General features: G+C 40.3%; 1 protein-coding gene across 2 annotated transcripts in view; it reads right to left on the reverse strand.

Annotated features, from left to right (window-relative positions):
- LOC102245006 (chromosome unknown open reading frame, human C10orf11) overlaps positions 1–18589 on the reverse strand; it is a 1043798-nt gene that overhangs the window by 941099 nt on the left and 84110 nt on the right. The window lies entirely within an intron of this gene.

Raw genomic sequence — 18589 nt, forward strand, 5'->3', positions numbered from 1 at the left:
CATCAGCTAAACCACTGGATCAACCTACCCTGAACCCTAGGCAGACACCTAGGCAAAGAATTTCCTTTATTGTTGAAGCCGATCTGAGTTGGGTTTTCTGTCCCTTGTGATATGAGTCCTGATATTATGTTGCACATATTGTATTTATTATAATATTTGCCTTTTTATTCCATGATGATCCTTTCACTACACTCCATATATCAATCAGTTCCTCCAAAGAGCTAACTCTTCCAATAGCAGGGGTTACTTTCGCTGTGCCCCACGGACTTTTGTTGACTCTCCTTGTGACAGAAAGGGGCCGGAGAGCTTCCTCAGCAGCAGACTGCTGCAACGCCCTGATCCCGCCCCATTTACCCGGGACCCCAGAGAATAAGCTCCCTAAGTTTTCCACCCCAGGATTTTCCAGAGAGTGATGTCCTTATACAGAACAGACAAGAAAGCATAGGTGTTCAATGGCATAATTTATAATTTACATTAGCTTTAACCAAGCCAGTTGGAGAAACAATAGGTATGAGTAAACCCAAAAGTCTCTCTTCCTCAGACCCAGAGGGTATTTATGTGAACACCCAAGGGTCCCAACAGTAAGACCTTTTATAAATAACTCAGAATTTTCTACCCACAAAAATCAATGTTTTTTCCTGATGCACAAAACCGTTCCAAGACTCTGTCACTGGCCTTTCCCTGGGGTAGATCTGGATGGGACCATGAGTTGCTTCACCTCTAATGGCTGTTGATTTCATTTGTGTGTGAGTTATACTCATTAAAATGTTATGAGAAGCCCATTTGTTAGGAAAATGAAGGATAGTACATGAACATCTCAGCCTTTCCTGGAACTAACTTTAATACAGTCAAACCCCCACTATGCTATGTTGCCCCTCCCCCTTTACAGTTGAAAGATTGCAGAATATTCTACAGTTCAGAAGGTGGCTTCTCTTTCCATAAAATCTCACCGGCTGGGATATGCATTTTGAGTTTTACCAACCAAGTACATTTCTTGTCTACTTACTATAAACTAGCTTCTTCCTCTCATCAATAAGGCATACTCAACAAACGTGCCTGTGTTCATCTTGTATTAAAATTAGCTCCCGAAGGCTGGTCTCTCTCATTAGAGAGTGAGCCTCCTGAGGGTGAGGATAATTCTTCTTTAAACCACTGCAGTGCTTAGAACCAGACTTCATACAAAACAAACCAGCAATCATCAATTTTTCTTGGCCCCGTCATCAACATCTACCACAGAGCAAAGAAGGGTGGGAGTCTGGGGGAGGGGAAGGTCTGACTGTTGGGACCCTCAGGTGTGTTCACATAAATACCCTTTGCTGACCCTTTCTAAAGCCACATCACTAGGAGTCTCTGAAAGGAAAAGGAAAACTTTAGTTCTATATTCTCTTTTCCAGGGCCTTTGCTCACACGGTTTCCACTGCCCAATTGCCCTCCCTTTTTTTCAGGATAACTCACCATCCTTCAGGACGAAACTCCATTGTCCAGCAAGTTTTCCCTGATTTCTTGACTATGTTAACTGCTCCCTTTGCTGCACCCACAGATTCCTGTACCACTCTGCACCCTAGCACTTACACACTGCATTATATCTGGCTACTGACTTGTCTATTCGCCTTCTGGTGAGCTCCATGAGGACAGGACTCATAGGTATCCTCAATAGATGTATCCAGTACAAGAACAGACCTTACTAAGCCTCCCTCTTCTCAGATGTGAAATAGACAATGTTTAATTTACAGGACTGTTGTGAGGATTAAAGATGATATATGTAACACAGTCTAGTACAGTCAATATTCAATAAAGTACAGATAATCTCATTGAGACTGCTAACATTGAACTATTTAAACCAAAACCCATAGTGATGGAATGAGACTGGTAACCAAATTCAATAAAAGGAGCCTGAGTGCTACACCAATGGTTTATTTGAGACTTTCTAAAGGATAAACCCTTGATGCCCCCTTTAGATTCTGCTTCTAATAGAAACACTTGGGAATACAGAGGAGAGGAACGTTTACTCTTTGCTCCCTGTAGCCCCGTGTTATTTCCCAGTCTCAGTAAGCCATTACCTGAAACCAAGTGTCTAATAGGAGGGAATGCAGAGAAAAGCTGTTCCCACAGTGGAGAAGTGAGGTCAGCTGATTTATGAGGCAAGATTCTAAAGGAGCTAAATACACACAGCTTGGCACAGCAACCAGTGAGAGGAATGGGGGACGCCTTTCACAGCCAGGAAACATCAGGGGTGAGTCAACACTGAGGTCAGCAGCGGGAAAGGGGCAAAACGAGGGTCCCTTCATTCTGGAAAGACCTTACAGGCGTCCGGTCACTTGTCAAAGGACCCGAGGTGCTGTACACATTTCTGTCTTGGAATTCCTGCAATTCTGTGATGCAATTAACAACTCCTCCCTTGGGAGAGTCACAAGCAGAGCCTGACTCCATGGAGACTCACCAAGAATTCCCATCCATCATTCTCATTAATCAATACTTTAAAGTTTGTAACATTTTTAAAAGAACATAATCATTATAGAGATTTTTAGATATATGAAATGCATAAAGAAATAGAAGTCAATATCCATAATCTCACTGGCATGTTTCCCTTAAGGTTTTTCAGTTTGGGTTCTTATATTTTTCAAATGTATAGATATATAAAACATCAAAAAGTTCCCCATGGTTTGTTTCAAAAACAAATCTATAGTCCTTTTTTTTCTTATTTCTCCTTTCACTGTGTTTCTAATTTACAAGCAAGTACTATTTCTTGATTTTTCTGTTTTAGGCATTATCTATTGACTTCCTACTATAGCTCACTCTTCCTATACACAAACCCTGCCTATTTGCCCCTCCGTTTTTCCAATACAGTCACATTGTACTTTGAGTTGGGCCATAGTTTGTGTTCATAATCATATTCTTCATGCTATAATTGTGTAAGATGTAGAAAAAATATTTTTTTCTTTCTGTATATTTTCTGTTTTCCCAGGAGTTAACAACTGTCTACCGACAGTTCAATACCAAATTCTAGCCAATTTGTAAAGCTTCCTCTCAAAATATCCAGGTGCATCAGATATTACAGCATATTCATCATCGTGGAGAAGTGTCTCGGGAAGTTTTCTCCCCTGACCACTCAGGCTAGTGGCCCTCCCCTGGTGCCCAGCTGCCACTCTGAGATCTTCCTTGTCCATCACCTTGGAGATGCCCTCTCCCTCTCCAGGGTGACGGACATCTTCCTCGTTCTTGTTTACTCTCTTGTTTTGATGGAACACCACCTCCAGGAGTTTCCTGAGATGGTATAAGATTTTTGAGAATTTCCAGACCTAATTCATCTACCCTCAATCTTGTCTTCATCTTACCCTCAATTTTGTTTGGCTGATGACATACTTCCTGATTAAATATCATTTCCTTTCAGAAATTTGAAGGCATTGCTCCATTATCTCCTAGCTCCCAGTGGTGCAGTTTGGGAGTCTGAAACCCTCTGAATCCTGATTTTTATGTGTGACATGCTTTCCAGTGTCTAATACTCTAAAACTTCACATTCATGTGTAGTAGTGTGAGTCAATTTTTATAGTAGGTGCTTGGTGGGATCTTTCAATCTGGAACGTTATGTTCTTTGGTTCTGTGAAATTTTCTTGAAAAAAAAATCATTTATTGCTTCTATTCATTTTTCTCTGGAGCTCTAATTATGTGAATGGAGCCTCTTAAGCTCTTTAATTTTTTTTTCCTCTCCTATTTTCATCTCTTTGCCTTTTCTTACTCTATTTTCTAGGAAAATTACCTTCCATAGATTTTTTTCATTTCTGCTTCCTGTTTTTAACTTTCAAGAGCTCTTATTATTCTCCACATACTGTTTCTATGATATCCTGTTCTTATTTCAGGATATTACCTTCTTTTGCCTAAGGTTATTAATAACAAGATATTGCTCTTATGCTTTCTTTACTCAGCATAGTCCCTAATTCAATCAAGTTTCTTTCTTTCGTTTAGTCTGACTTCTAACTTTTATGTTTGAGACTTCTCACAGATATCAGGCAGTCCTTAGATTTTGTTCCATAATTAGGGATGAAAAACTAAAAACTGACTGGAATCTCTGAAAATGAGGAGGGCTTTTTATCTGGAGCTTTACTCAAGGGTGATCTGGCTTGACCATTTTAATTGAGGAACTTCAAGTTCTCTTCTTCAGCTGGTGTCTCCCCAACCCCTGCTTTGGGGCAAAGGCCTGACTACCACAGTCCTGGGAGCCAAGCAGTGAAGAATGCTGGATGGGGATGAGGAATACCTCAAAATCTACTATGTATATGTTTAAGTAACATGAATGTGCTGTAAGTAAACATGGTATTCACATCCTCCCACAACTATATCAAAATTATAACTAAACTACAGAACAACCATCATTCACAAATGTCTTAAATTTAGCTGAATAGAAGTCCTACAACTATAGATTTAAAGAAGCCGCCACATCCAGACTGGTAAAAGGGGCAGAGATGCAAAAGAAGTTGGTCCCAAATAATGTGTGGCAGATAAAAATCAGGAGGGATAGGCCCTGGCTAGGTAGACCAGTTGGTTAGAGCATTATCCCAATACACCAAGGTTGCAGGTTCGATCTCCAATCAGGGCACATGCAAGAAACAACCAATGAATGCATAAATAAGAACAAATCAATGCTTTCTATCTATCTATCTATCTATCTATCTATCTCTATCTCTTTCTCTCTCAAGTCAATAAATAACTAATTATTTTTTATATTGGAGGGACAGCAGGCAAATGCCATATCTGAGTTGCCATCAACCTGGCTATCATTGTTTGCCCACCCTGGTGATTCCCTGAGACCCTGCCCCACCAAACTTGCAGGCCCACCCAAGATGTTTCCAGTGCTTTTTCCATACAAATGGTCTGTCTTAACTCATGCTTTAGACTCTCCTAAAATCTCTCAAACAAGTAGCATCTAGCCTCAGTGTGCCCATGCCTGGCACTAGCAGCAGCCAGCCTTGGTTTACAACTTGGCCTTGTCTGGGCACCTCCAAGCCCAGCATAAGTAGCAGCCATCTGCAGATCACTTTGTAGCTCTGCCCAGGTGGCCCTGTTCAGAACACAGGCAGCAGCTGACCTTGGCCTATACTTCCCAGGAGGCCCCAGAGCCAGCACACCTGGTGGACAGCTTCAGACCATATCTAAAACACCATCCAACCAAATCCATAGCGACACATTTGAAGGGCAAACTCAGCAGCCACCAGAGCCCCACAGAAGTAAATCCTGCTCTGTGGGGTGGGTTCCTACACAGCTGATACTCCATGATGCTTGGTGGTCATAGCCAGTCCTTAAAGAGGATCAGCCTAGGGGTAAATCCCTCCCATTGACAGCAATTAAGGTTCAACTACAACAGGAGGGTCTACACAGCCCACATGGAGTGGGGGAGGGTGTGCACCTGGATTGCACAGCTTGGATGATTGGGGAGACTGTGCCACTGAGCCCTACAGAACACCTACTACCTTAAGCCACATTACCAAGCCCAAAGGACATAGAAGATCTACCTAATATACAGAAACAAACACAGGGTGGTTGCCAAAATGATGAGACAAAGAAACACTTCCCAAATGAAAGAACAAATCTCCAGAAAAAAAACAAAAAACTAAATAAAATGAAGACAAGCAATCTACTAGATGCAGAGTTCAAAACACTGGTTATAAAGATGCTCATTGAATTTAGGGGAAAAGTAGTTGAACTTAGAACTTTACCAGCTTAAGAAAGGACATGGAAACCATTAAAAAGGGGTCAAAAATGAAGGGTACACTAACTGAAATGAATAATAATTTACAGGGAATCAATAGTAGAGTAGATGAAAAGAAAAATAGTAGACAAAACCAAGAATCAAATCGGTGATTTGGAATATTAAGAAGTAAAAACAGCCCATCAAAACAGCAAAAAGAAAAAAGAATTTTTAAAAAAATGATGATGATGTAAGGAACCTCTGACAACATCAAGCATACCAACATTTACATCACAGGGTTGCCAAAAGGAGGAGAGAGAGAGCAAGAAATTAAAAACCTATTTGAAAAATAATGACAAAAAAAACTGCCCTAACCTGGTGAAGGAACTATGCATACAAGTCCAGGAAGCACAGAGAGTCCCAAACAAGATGAACCCAGAGAGGCCCACACCAAGATACACATAATTAAAATGCAAAAGATTAAAGAAAAAGAAGAGAATCTTAAAAGCAGCAAGAAAAAAAGCAGTTAATTACCTACAAGGGAGCTCCCAAAAGGCTGTCAGCTGATTTCTCAAGAGAAACGTTGCAGGCCAGAAGGGACTGGCAAGAAATATTCAAAGTGATGAAAAGCCAGGACCTAAAACCAAGATTATTTTATGCAGCAAAGCTATCATTTAGAATAGAATGACATATAAAGAGCTTCCCAGACAATTAAAAGCTAAAAGAGTTCACCAAAACCGTTATTACATGAAACGTTAAAGGGTCTTCTTTAAGAAGAAGAAGAAGAAAAAGATTAAAAATATAAACAATAAAATGGCAATAAATACATATCTATCAACAACTAAATCTTAAAAAATAATAATAATAAATGAAGAAGCAGAACAGAAGCAGACTCATAGATACAAAGAACATTTTGACAGTTGCCTGATGGGAGGGGGGTTGAGGAGATGGGTAAAAAAGGTGAAGGGATTAAGTACAAATTGATAGTTACAGAATAGTCACAGGGATGTAAAATATAGTATAGGAAATACAGTCAATAAAATTCTAATGTTTATGTTTGGTGTTATATGGGTGCAAGATTTATCTGGATGATCATTTATTAAGTTATGTAATGTCTAATCAGTGGGGTGTACACCTGAAAGAAATATAATAATGTATGTCAACTGCAATTAAAAATAAAAAATCATTTAAAATTTTAAAAACACATTTAAAAGGGTGATGGAAAATACAAAGCATTGTAAGGCCATATCCTACTTCTAGGAGTTTACAATCAAGTTGGGATTTTTTTTTTTAAATCAATGAAAGAAAACTACAGAATGCAATAAGTTACTTTGGTCAGAATATCTCAAACAATATATGCCATACAGATCAAAGGAAAGGGTTGTAGCTGTGGATATTATAAAAGACTTTGCAATAGGAGCTGGGTAAGAAATAACCTAAAAAATATTTTCCTAGCAAGTTGGGTCATAAATGAGATAAACACAGGAAAACACAAATATGTTTAGGGTATAGTCAGGATACCAGCTAGGCCAGTTTATAATGAACTACTTCACAGGAAAAAAAAAAAGTCATCTGGGGTCAGACTGTGAAGAGCTTATTTGCTTATATGACCTTTGCCAAAAAAAAAAAAAAAAACACAAAAAAAAACACTCTCCAGATACATAACAAGTCAAGTTAAACTGTTTGCACTAGCCAACCCATTGAGAACCCTTCATACTGGATTTAATCTGAGGCATTTCCATTTTCAACTCTAGAAGATAAATAGCGCAGATTATCATAAAATGCATACTCCAAACTGCTGCAGAATTTTAGTGCCCTTGGCATGATGAGCCTGGGCTCACACACCTTCCCAGACTTCCACACAAAAGGCACTTAGGTCTTGCCCATCATCCTGATTCAGCCCTGTAGGTGGGAGCAAATAATGGCTGCTGAGTGGTAACCAAATGGCCTCTGAAGGCCAGAAATGTGTTCTCCTTTCCAAGGAAACAGAATTATCAGAGAATCATAGTGTGAATGCTGCAAACCATGGGTGGTCTGCAGACTTGTCAATGGGCCCAGAGAGAAGGTAAAAAAGCATCACCCAAACCTCTGTATCCAGCTACATAAGCCAATAAGTTCTATCTATGGCTTTTGCAAATTTATGTTGGGTTTTTAGTCACTTGCACCTAAAAGAGTCCTGATTAATACTTAGCACCACTAAGCCCCAATATCCAAGGCTCAACCATCTTATACTTAAAAGCTCTAGTTCCCAGTCTTTATGTCTCCTCCCATTGACTTATATGTCACAAGTATTTAACAAATGCTGGATGGATGGATAGATGGATGGATGGATGGATGGATGGATGGATGGATGGAATAAAATTAAGAAAAAGAAGACAGAAAAAATACAACAAAAAATAAGATTAAGAAATAGTAGTTTCTGCCTAGTTTCTTACTAATTCATTTTTTTCCTCTGTTCTGAATTCCTTGGAATAAGGTTTCCAATAAGGTCTTTATCTAATAACTACAGAGGCCTCAGTTATAAGAGAAAAGCCATCTACATAGAGAATTCCATCAATTTTTACCAATTTCCCACTTTCTATAACCCTGGGAGAGCAGAAAAAAAGAGAAAGCAATGTCTAATGTTCTGAGAGTCTCTATATGAGCCACCATAGTAAGTGCTTTGTAAGTATTCTCTCACACAATTATCAACAGGGTCCTGAATTACAGGTATTTAATTCCCATTATACAGATGAAGAACCAAAAGAAAAGTTGAAAATCTTGCCCTGGGTTATACAATTAGAGAGGGAACAGATTCAAGCTTATAAATTTCTGTCTCCACAATCCACTGCACCTTGCAGTCAGTTATTTAAATAGATAAATGCCTATGTGATGTGAATTTAGGGCCCTCCAAAAGACCAATCTCCATAAAATGTCTCTTCCCCTGAGGTTAGAAATTCTACTATAAATTCATTCTTTAGATTGCAATAGCCCAGCCTCCTCATTCATAATCTTACTAATAATAATTTACATTTTCATTAACCCTTCATTAGTCATGAATCACTTTCACATAAATTCTTTTGTTTGATCTGCACAGCAACCACATGAAGCTTGTGTGTTTATCCCCATAATGCAGATGAGAAGACCAAGGCTCGGAGAAGTAAAGAGGCCTATTCAAAGCAAAACCCTGGACTGCTGGCATCCTGAATCTTCCAATTCTATGTTTTCAGGTGCTTCTTGAAAATTATAAACTGGAGTGATGTCTCACCTTATATTACACACTAAGGGGACCAGTACCTCAGGAAGGAGCAGACTGAAGAAGGGATGCCAGAAAAAAGGGAGGTAGAGAGCAAGGAGACTAGGGGCTAACTGTGCTATCACCCAACCTGTCCTGGACGGGACACTGGGCCAAGATGCCCAGGTGTTATTACTAGAGTGCCCACACATCCCACCTGGGATAGTCCTGGATTATGCTTATCTTCCCAGAATAATAATTAAGAGCTCCCACTTTCATTTCACCAGTGTCCTAGTTTGGACAATAAATTATATGGTCACTTCAGTTATTGTCTGCCACAGGTAGAGATTGGGGGGAGATCTCCATACCACAGTCCCTGCACAGCACCCAGCTATGCGTGTTTCGAGCGCAACTGAATGCTCTTTGTTCCCATTTTAGATGAAATTAAAGAAAACAATTACAACAGTTCACACAGAGGCCCCTGGGCAGTGGAACTGGGCATCCCGTTGTTCAAGCTCTTTTTCTCCTACAGTAATTACCGGTTGCTCAGCAAGCTTAGCACCAACACCCTCATAAGCCACCATGTAATTACAGGAAGGCTTGAAAGAAGGATGCCCTGAGTGAGACAAGGCCTCTTCCAGGAGAACACGTGCACACACGCTCGTGTGCCTGTCCTCACAGGCCCTCCACCCAGGGAGAGCCAGTAGCAGAAGTAACAGCTTATATGTAGATAGCACTTTAGAGTTTATGAAGCTATTTTACCCATGTTACCCTGTTTGCTTTCCAACACCCTCATGACAAAAGAAGGCAAGCATCATAAGCTCAAATTTATGAGTAATAAAACTAAGGTTCGACGAGGAGAAGGGACTGTCCAGCATTGCACTCCTGGGAGGAGGCAAAGTTGGGACAAGAATGCACATCTTCTGAATAATGTTCAAATACCTTCTGTACCAACCACATGCACCCAAGCACCTGTGCTCTGCTCAGAGCCACCTTCTCTTGTGGGCCGACCAAAGGGAAAACCCTCCAGCCTCCACTCTCAATAACACTTCCAGGACCTGAGATCACTCACTCAGCTGTCTCTGTGTCTCTCTTGTCCCAGAACTTCATCCTTCTCTCCACCCTTCCACACACTCTAGAAACTTTTGTTTCATTTCAATTCAGTTAGTGTTTAGTAAATGACTCCTCTACGTTCAGTCTCAAGGTAATATAAGGCCTGGCCACTGCCCTACAACACCAACGATCTCCTGGTGTAGGAGAAACAAGGAGGGTCTGGCACTCAGTAGGTCTGGGCACCCAGGTCTCCTCTGCCACTCATGAGCTAGGTGACTCAGACAATTTGTTTCACCTCTTGGTCTTTCACTTTCCTTCTCTTTAAAATAACGAGGGTGAAATAAATTAGAGGCTGCAATCTGATGGCCAGGAGGCTGCAGGATGTCTCCAATTCGCCTACACAGCATTTTTATATCATTTTTTAATCCTTCTACATGACCCCTGCTATTCCTCATTATCTTCCACAAAGCTGCTTTTGCTCTTTCATGGCCTTTGCATGGAGGCTTCTGCATCTCCAAACCCTAAACAAGATGACCTCTATGGCCCTCCCAATCCAACATTCTGTGTTCAGGAGATGACAGACTTTGGAGCCACAACAGAGCTTCTCCTTTCACAGGATCACACACGTCTGAAGATCTTCTTCGGTGAAGTGTCTATTAAGGTCTTCGGCACATTTTTTAATCGAGTTGTTTTGTCATTGTTGAGTGTTAAGAGTTCTTTGTGTGCTTTGGACAACAGTCTTTTGTCAGATGTCTTTTGCACATATTGTCTCTCAGTCTGTGGCTTGTCTTCTCATTCTCTTGACATTGTCATTTGCAGAGCAGAAGTTTTTAATTTTAATAAAGTCCAGCTTCTCAAGTATTTCTTACACAGACATGTCTTTGGTGCTGTATCTAAAAATTTATCACCAAACCCAAGATCATCTGGGTTTCTTCCTTTTGGAAGTTTTATTGTTTTGCATTTTACACTTGGATCTATGATCCACTCTGAGTTAATTTTTGTGAAGGGTGAAAGGTCTAGATTCATTTTTTGTGGATATCCAGCTGTTCCAACACCATTCGTTGAAAAGACTAGCTTTGCTCCACTGTGTTGCCTTTGCTTCTTTGTCAAAGATCAGAATATTTGTGTGGGTCTATTTCTGGGCTCTTTACTCTGTTCCAGTGATCTTTCTTTGGCCAATATAATACTATTTTGATTACTGTAACTTTGTAATAAGTCTTAAAGGAGATAGTGTCAGTCCCCCAACTTTGTTATTTTCCTTCAATATTGTGTTGGATCTTTTGCCTGTCCATATAAACTTTAGAATCAATTTGTTGACATCCACAAAATAACTCCATGGGATTTTTATTGGGACTGCATAGAATCCATAGATCAAGTTGAGAAGAACTGACATCTTGACAAAATTGAGTCTTCCTATCCATACACATGTAATCTCTCTCCATTAATTAAGTTCTTCTTGTTATCTTTCCTCATAGTTTTATAACTTTCCTCAGATAGATCTTGTACATATTTTGTTAGATTTATATCCAAGTACTTCATTTGGGGGATACTAATGTAAATATTATTGTGTTTTTCATTTCAAATTCCACTAGTAGTTCTATCAATATTTAACTCGCATATTTTGATGTCATTATTAGGCATATACACATTAAGGACTGTAATGTCTTTTGCAGAATTGATCCCTTTATCTTTATGTAATGCAACTCTTTATCTCTAAAAACTTTTATCCCTTTTTATTCCTTACTCTGAAGTCTTCATCTGTAATTAATACAACTACTTTTGCTTTCTTTTGGTTAGTGTTATCTTGGTATGTCTTTCTCCAACCATTTATTTTTAATCTACATGTCTTTATATTTAAAGTGAGTTTCTTATAGACTACATGTAATTCGGTCTTGCCTTATGATCCACTCAAATAATGTGGCTTTTATCAGTACATTTAGACCCTGACATTCAAAGTGATTACTGATGTAGTCAGATTAATATCTACCATATTTGTTACTATTTTTCTATTTGTTGCACTTGTTCTTTGTTTCTATTTTTGTCTTCCTTTCTTTTTTTGCCTTTTATGGTTTTAATTGAGCATTTGTATGACTCCATTTGTTCTTTCTTATTATATCAGTTTTACTTCTTTTTTTTACATTTTTTAGTAGTTGCCCTAGAATTTGCAATATACATTTATAACTAATCCAAGTCCACTTTCAAATAACACTAAACCACTTCACAAGTAGTGCACATAGTTTATAGTAAAAACTAATTCTAATTCCTCCCTTCCATCCCTTGTATCATTGCTCCCATTTCATTTATTCATAAGCAGATAGATAAATAGATAGATATCTGTAGTTCAATACAGTGTTGTTGCTATTATTTTGACCAAACTACTATTATCAGTTAGATCAAGTAAGAATAAGAAAAATTTACCCTAATTTATTCCTTCAAAATCATGTCATCAGCAAACAGAGAAAATTTTACTTCTTCCTTTCTGATTTGGATGCCTTTTATTTCTTTTTCCTGACTAATTGTTCTGGGAAGGACTTCCGGTACTACATTGAATAGAAGTAGTGAGAGTGGCCATCCTTGTCTTGTTCCTGATCTTAGAGGGAAAGCTTTCAACCTTTCACTGTTGAGTTATGATGTTAACTGTGTGCTTGTCAGATATGGCCTTTTAGCATTGAGGTATGTCAGTCTCTCCAATTTGAGGGGCAGCAGTTTGTTCTCTTATAGATTTTTCAATTTGTTCAGCTTTTTACTTATTGTTAGGATGTAGTGGGCTTCCAAGCTTATTACATGTTAGATCAGAAAGCTGAAGTCTTTTTTCTTAATTGAAGCAAAATTCACTTATATGAAATTATCCATTTTAAAGTTAACAATTCAGTAGCATTTAGTGTATTCACCCTGTGGTACATACTGACGAAGCAGTCACTCCCTCTCCTCATCCCAGCCACTGACAACCACTGATGTACTTCCCATCTCTATGGATTTACATATTCTGGAATATTTCATATGAATGGAATATAAAATGGGATATTTTGTACTTTGCTTCTTTCACCTAACTTATGTTTTAAGATTCATCTATGTTGCAGCATGTGTCAGCGCTTTGTTCCTTTTTAGGGTTGAATAATATTCCATTACAGTGGGGACTTGACTTACGAGTTTCATTCATTCCGTGACGGAGCTCGTAACTCAAATTACTCGTATGTCAAATCAAAAAGTGAACAAGTGAGACACGTGATGCTGGGCTGATGTTGTGGTGTTTTACTTATTGTTAGGATGTAGTGGGCTTCCAAGCTTATTACATGTTAGATCAGAAAGCTGAAGTCTTTTTTCTTAATTGAAGCAAAATTCACTTATATGAAATTATCCATTTTAAAGTTAACAATTCAGTAGCATTTAGTGTATTCACCCTGTGGTACATACTGACGAAGCAGTCACTCCCTCTCCTCATCCCAGCCACTGACAACCACTGATGTACTTCCCATCTCTATGGATTTACATATTCTGGAATATTTCATATGAATGGAATATAAAATGGGATATTTTGTACTTTGCTTCTTTCACCTAACTTATGTTTTAAGATTCATCTATGTTGCAGCATGTGTCAGCGCTTTGTTCCTTTTTAGGGTTGAATAATATTCCATTACAGTGGGGACTTGACTTACGAGTTTCATTCATTCCGTGACGGAGCTCGTAACTCAAATTACTCGTATGTCAAATCAAAAAGTGAACAAGTGAGACACGTGATGCTGGGCTGATGTTGTGGTGTGCACTGTGACGTTTGCTGCGCCAACTAGCGGTGGGGGTATCTGAAGCTGGCTCGTAACCCGAATTTTAGCTCGCAACTCAAAGCAAAAAATCGGCGGAGAGACGGCTCATATCTCGAAAAACTCGTTAGTCGGGCACTCGTAAGTCAAGGCCCCACTGTATATGGACATACCACTTCTGTTTATTCACTCAGTTAATGGACTTCCTTTGCTTTTTTTCTGTAATCCAGAATAGAAATTATTGAGAGATTAAAAATGGCAGCAGAGTAAGTAGATACTGCACAGATACAGTCCCAGGACCAAACTGGAATTACAACTAAAATACAGGAAAACTTCCTGAATAATCAACAGAAGAGTCGCTGGAGAGAACCCTGATAACCGAGGACGAAAAATGAAAGACCACATAGAGACTGGTAGAAGGGGCAGAGGTGCAAAAGGGCTGGCCTGGCTCCCACAGACAGCAACTGAAGCTTCGGAGAGATATCTCAGCTGTGGGGGTTGGCCACTGAGAACTATGGGGTCTAATCCCCAAGCTGGGCCCCCCAGCAGAAAGCACCAGAACTGAGAAGGGTACCCACATAACATCTGGCTATGAAAAGCAGTGGGATTGCTGTCTGTCAGAGAGAGATAGCTGGAAATGTAGGTACCCTTAAAGGGCCAATGCACAAAATTCCCTATGGAGCCACTCACCTTGTGCTCTGACAGAGGGAGGGAAGAGTGGACTGGAGCTGTGTGAGCAGAAGCAAGGATCAGGGGCTGTGGGGTTAGAGCTCAGAAGGCAGACACCCTGGCTTCCTGTGCTGAGTCATTACCTCACACTGTGGAGTCATGTGCTATACAGGCAGCTTTGTCTGTGGAGAAGACAGTTGACTCACCTATTGGAAAACACCCTGCCCCACAGTTCGGAGTTTCTGAGGCCCATTAAGAGACTGAGAATAACAATTAGCCTCCAGGCAGAAGCAATTGCCCCACCCTGTTGAAAAAAGTCTCACCAATCCTATGGACGATTGCCTGAGGGCTATTCAAGATGGAATCCTATCAGTCTCTAGGCCAGCAGTGGGCAAACTACAGCCCGTGGGCCGGATCCGACCAGTTTGAAATGAATAAAACTAAAAAAAAAAAAAAAGACCGTACCCTTTTATGTAATGATGTTTACTTTAAATTTATATTAGTTCACACAAACACTCCATCCATGCTTTTGTTCTGGCCCTCCGGTCCAGTTTAAGAACCCATTGTGGCCCTCGAGTCAAAAAGTTTGCCCACCCCTGCTCTAGGCAGAGGTGGTCTCTGTAGGCTTTGAGTCTTTACCTATCTAATTAGTCAAAAACAGTGTTTGACACTTCCTGCACTAGGAAGTGAGAGGCGTAGCAGATCTACCTAATACATAGTCACAAAGCCAAACAGGCAGCCAAAATGAGGAGACAAAGAAACAACCCCCAAATGAAAAAATAAGAGACTTCTCCAGAAGAATAAATAAAATGGAGATGAGAAATTTGTCTGATATAGAGTTCAGAATAATGATGGTTAAAATGCTCAGAATAGAAACTGTTAAATTTCTTCAGAGAGGCCCCATCACCCTCACCAGGACCTCTCTCAGGCCCAGCCACTCTGACCCCTACATATTCTGAACAGACACTAGAAAGGGCCATCTGCTCCCACCCTTCCAGTTGAGGACACTGACCTTCCACCAGAGACAGGGTGACCTACAACATTGGAGTTTGGTTGTTAGGTTCCTTTTTAAAATAAATTAATAAAAATAATATATTCAGAAAAGTGGTAGAATCTTCTCCTTGGAACCAAGAAGGAGGGAGGAAGGGGGAGTTAAAAGGGTGTTGCCTTTGAATCCATTGTACTATGGGCAGGAGTAAAACTAAGTTGTATAGTTTATGTTCTGGAGAACAAAGAAAAAAACCCTAAAAACAAGAATAAATAATTATCTTTAATTATAGTAAAAGTGAAGGTGATTCTAGAAGGTCAAGAAGGTTCTTCAGAAAACTACCAAGAGAAACAGATCCACTTTAACCACCTGATGTCTTCTCATCCTTTGTTGTAGGCAGAATAATGCCACAAAATGTCCACGTCCTCCTTCCTAGAACCTGTGAATGTTACCTTACAGGGCAAAAGGGACTTTGCTGGTGTGATTAATTAAGGATCTTGCAATGAGGTGATTATCGTGGACGTGCCCAATGTAAGCACCAGGGTCCTTTGTAAGTGAGAATACAAGGATCAGAGTCAGAGAAGAGATGCGAAAACAGAAGCAGAGGTTGGAGCAATGAAGGACCACAAGCCAAGGAATGTGGGCAGCCCTCGAAGCTGGAAAGGTAAGGAAACAGATTCTCCTCCAGAGCTTCTAGGAGGAACACAGCCCTGCTGACACCTTGAGTTAGCTCAGGAAGACCCATTTTGGACTTCTGACCTCCAAACAATAAGATAGTAAGTTTGTGTTATTTTACGCTACCAAGCTTGTGGTAATTTGTTACACCAGCAACAGCAAACTAACATACCCAGCCCTCCTGCAGTTTACCAATCAGTCACCAACACGTAGAAAGGCACTCTGCTAGTAGACGTTCTCCACGGAGATGATATTTGTGTTGTGACAAAAACATGGCATCTGCATGGAAGAAAGCCATGAAACCACCCTGTTGTAACCTTAAAGTTACACAATATTATGTTAATAATCTCAATAAATATGGGAGGTGGGGTCAGGGGAGAAACAAAGCCAGCACACATACAAGAGAAAGATTGAGGAAGAGAAAGAGCATGCACATAAGGAAACCTGAAATGAGAAGTAAAATTAACCCTGAAGTTTCTTATACTGGTTTTAAAAAAAAAAAATTAAGGAGCGCAAATATTTCACATTTGTCATAAAACATTCCACAGACCTCCGAATCAGATGGGTCCTGGTGAAAAGCTTCAACAAGCAACTACCCCATGTAGTGAGACTCAGAAAATGAACTTACTATTCTCTTAATTTTCCAGTTAAATGAATCTGATTGTCTCTATAGGAAAGGGATCAAACTCCACCAACCAAGAAAACCCCCTTTTCCACATAACAACTGATATGGTCAAGATAAAACTTGGCTATGTAATAGTCTCTTGTTGCAAACCATCTGTCAAATTTTGTTTAACAAGTAGGGTAAATTCAAAAGAAATAAATAACAGTTTTCTGCAAACCCTCATGTCCACACAGGTATGCTTTAAATGAGCTATGCTTGACATAAAGCACACACACACACTTACTTTCTCAATTTCCTGGCAGTGCACTCTTGCTTAAATACACAACCATCAAGCACAGAGAGAGATGCAAATCATTCCTCCTCCTCCGCCCCCTCCACCCTCTCCACCCTCCCTCCCATGTGGTTCCTCTGGGAACTAAGACTCAAACCAGTTCTGCTCCTTCCCAGCTGGCAGTTCCCAAGAACCCTCACAACTCGCCCTCACAACTGTAGTCCTCCTAAAACACGCAGCACATAAATCAGCAACAAAAACTAACTCAACTTCAAACCAGCCCGTTCCAACATTAATAGTGCCTTTGTTGTCAATAAAGCTATATTTGACTTCTCCTATTTTTATGTGTATTTTATTTATAAGTTACTAATGCTTTTCCTGGAGCAAAATGGTCAAAATAATAGTCTGCACTGAGCCATGCTCCCTCAGCTGGAAAAGAAAAAATAATGCTTCAAATTGAGTCAAGGAGAGAGAACTATTAACAGTGAATATACAGGCATTCACCACTTCTGCTTGACCGCCAATATCTACACTTTCAATCCCACGCACCAGAAGGATCACCCCATTCCCTCCAAGTGCTCTGAAGTAAGCATAACAGCTAATATGACTTCACACCATAGTCAATCAGAGAGATGGAAAGTGAAAATCACAGCTCTGAGGCGCCATTCCATTGGGCTGTGCCCATTCTGCAGAGACAGTAATATCGATATACTTGTCCAAACTGGTGGGCATGCAAAGGTGGTGGTAGTGGTAGTCTTATTTGAAGTGAGAACCTACTATAAACCGGGTATGTGACAGAACCCTCCAGCCCCTAGGGAATGTAAAGAACTTCCAGAACAATAGTTCTCTCTTCTCCAAACTTCAGAGCAAGCTAGGATTTGGTACTTGTGGACAGACATGGAATAGTGAGCTATTTGCAGAGAAAAACAGGATTTAACATGAGGTTCCAGTTCTTGGCCCAGAAAACAGAAGACCTACTACTCTCTGTAGGGAGCTCTCAACCTAAGGAGTTTGGAAAATGAAAGCCTCATATGAAGGGAACAGAGGAAGACAATAACAATTCGAGCATCTTGAACCATCTGGCTTAAAAGCAGCTTTCTCCTCTGATACCTGGTTCAAGTGGTTCGAAGCACAGGCTACTTTTACAGAATCTGGCAGACAGTGAGAACCGTCACATAGACAGGTAACATCCGCCATCCTAGGATGAGGAGATCAGCCTCTGACAAGCTAAGGCCTCCCCGAGCTGGCCCAATTCACAAATAGATACATGGGGTTCCACTTCCAAATATCACAGGTCCGCAGCTATAAGAGCAGGAAGGCACCTGAGGGATTGTTTAGTCCAACCCCTCCCTTAAGCACTAAGGAAGCAGTGGCTCACAGTCCCACAACATATTGAGGGGTAAACTTGAAGCCAGAATCTTGGTTGCCTCACTCCTCCTGTATGTTATCTTCAACCCACTGGTGAGGCTCCTCCAGAAGTCGATAGAATAGGGGCCAGTGTGGGTGCAGTGGGAGCATGGAAGGAGGGCAGGCTCTGCTACAATGTCAATGGCCCATTGTTCCCTCAGGGATCCAGTTGGGAAATGAGCAGGTACACACTCAGACCAGTGGCCTGGCCTTGCAGGGATATATATATATGGCCATTTGAGAGGA

The sequence above is a fragment of the Myotis brandtii genome, unplaced genomic scaffold, assembly GCF_000412655.1.
Source record: "Myotis brandtii unplaced genomic scaffold, ASM41265v1 scaffold190, whole genome shotgun sequence".
Taxonomy (NCBI): domain Eukaryota; kingdom Metazoa; phylum Chordata; class Mammalia; order Chiroptera; family Vespertilionidae; genus Myotis; species Myotis brandtii.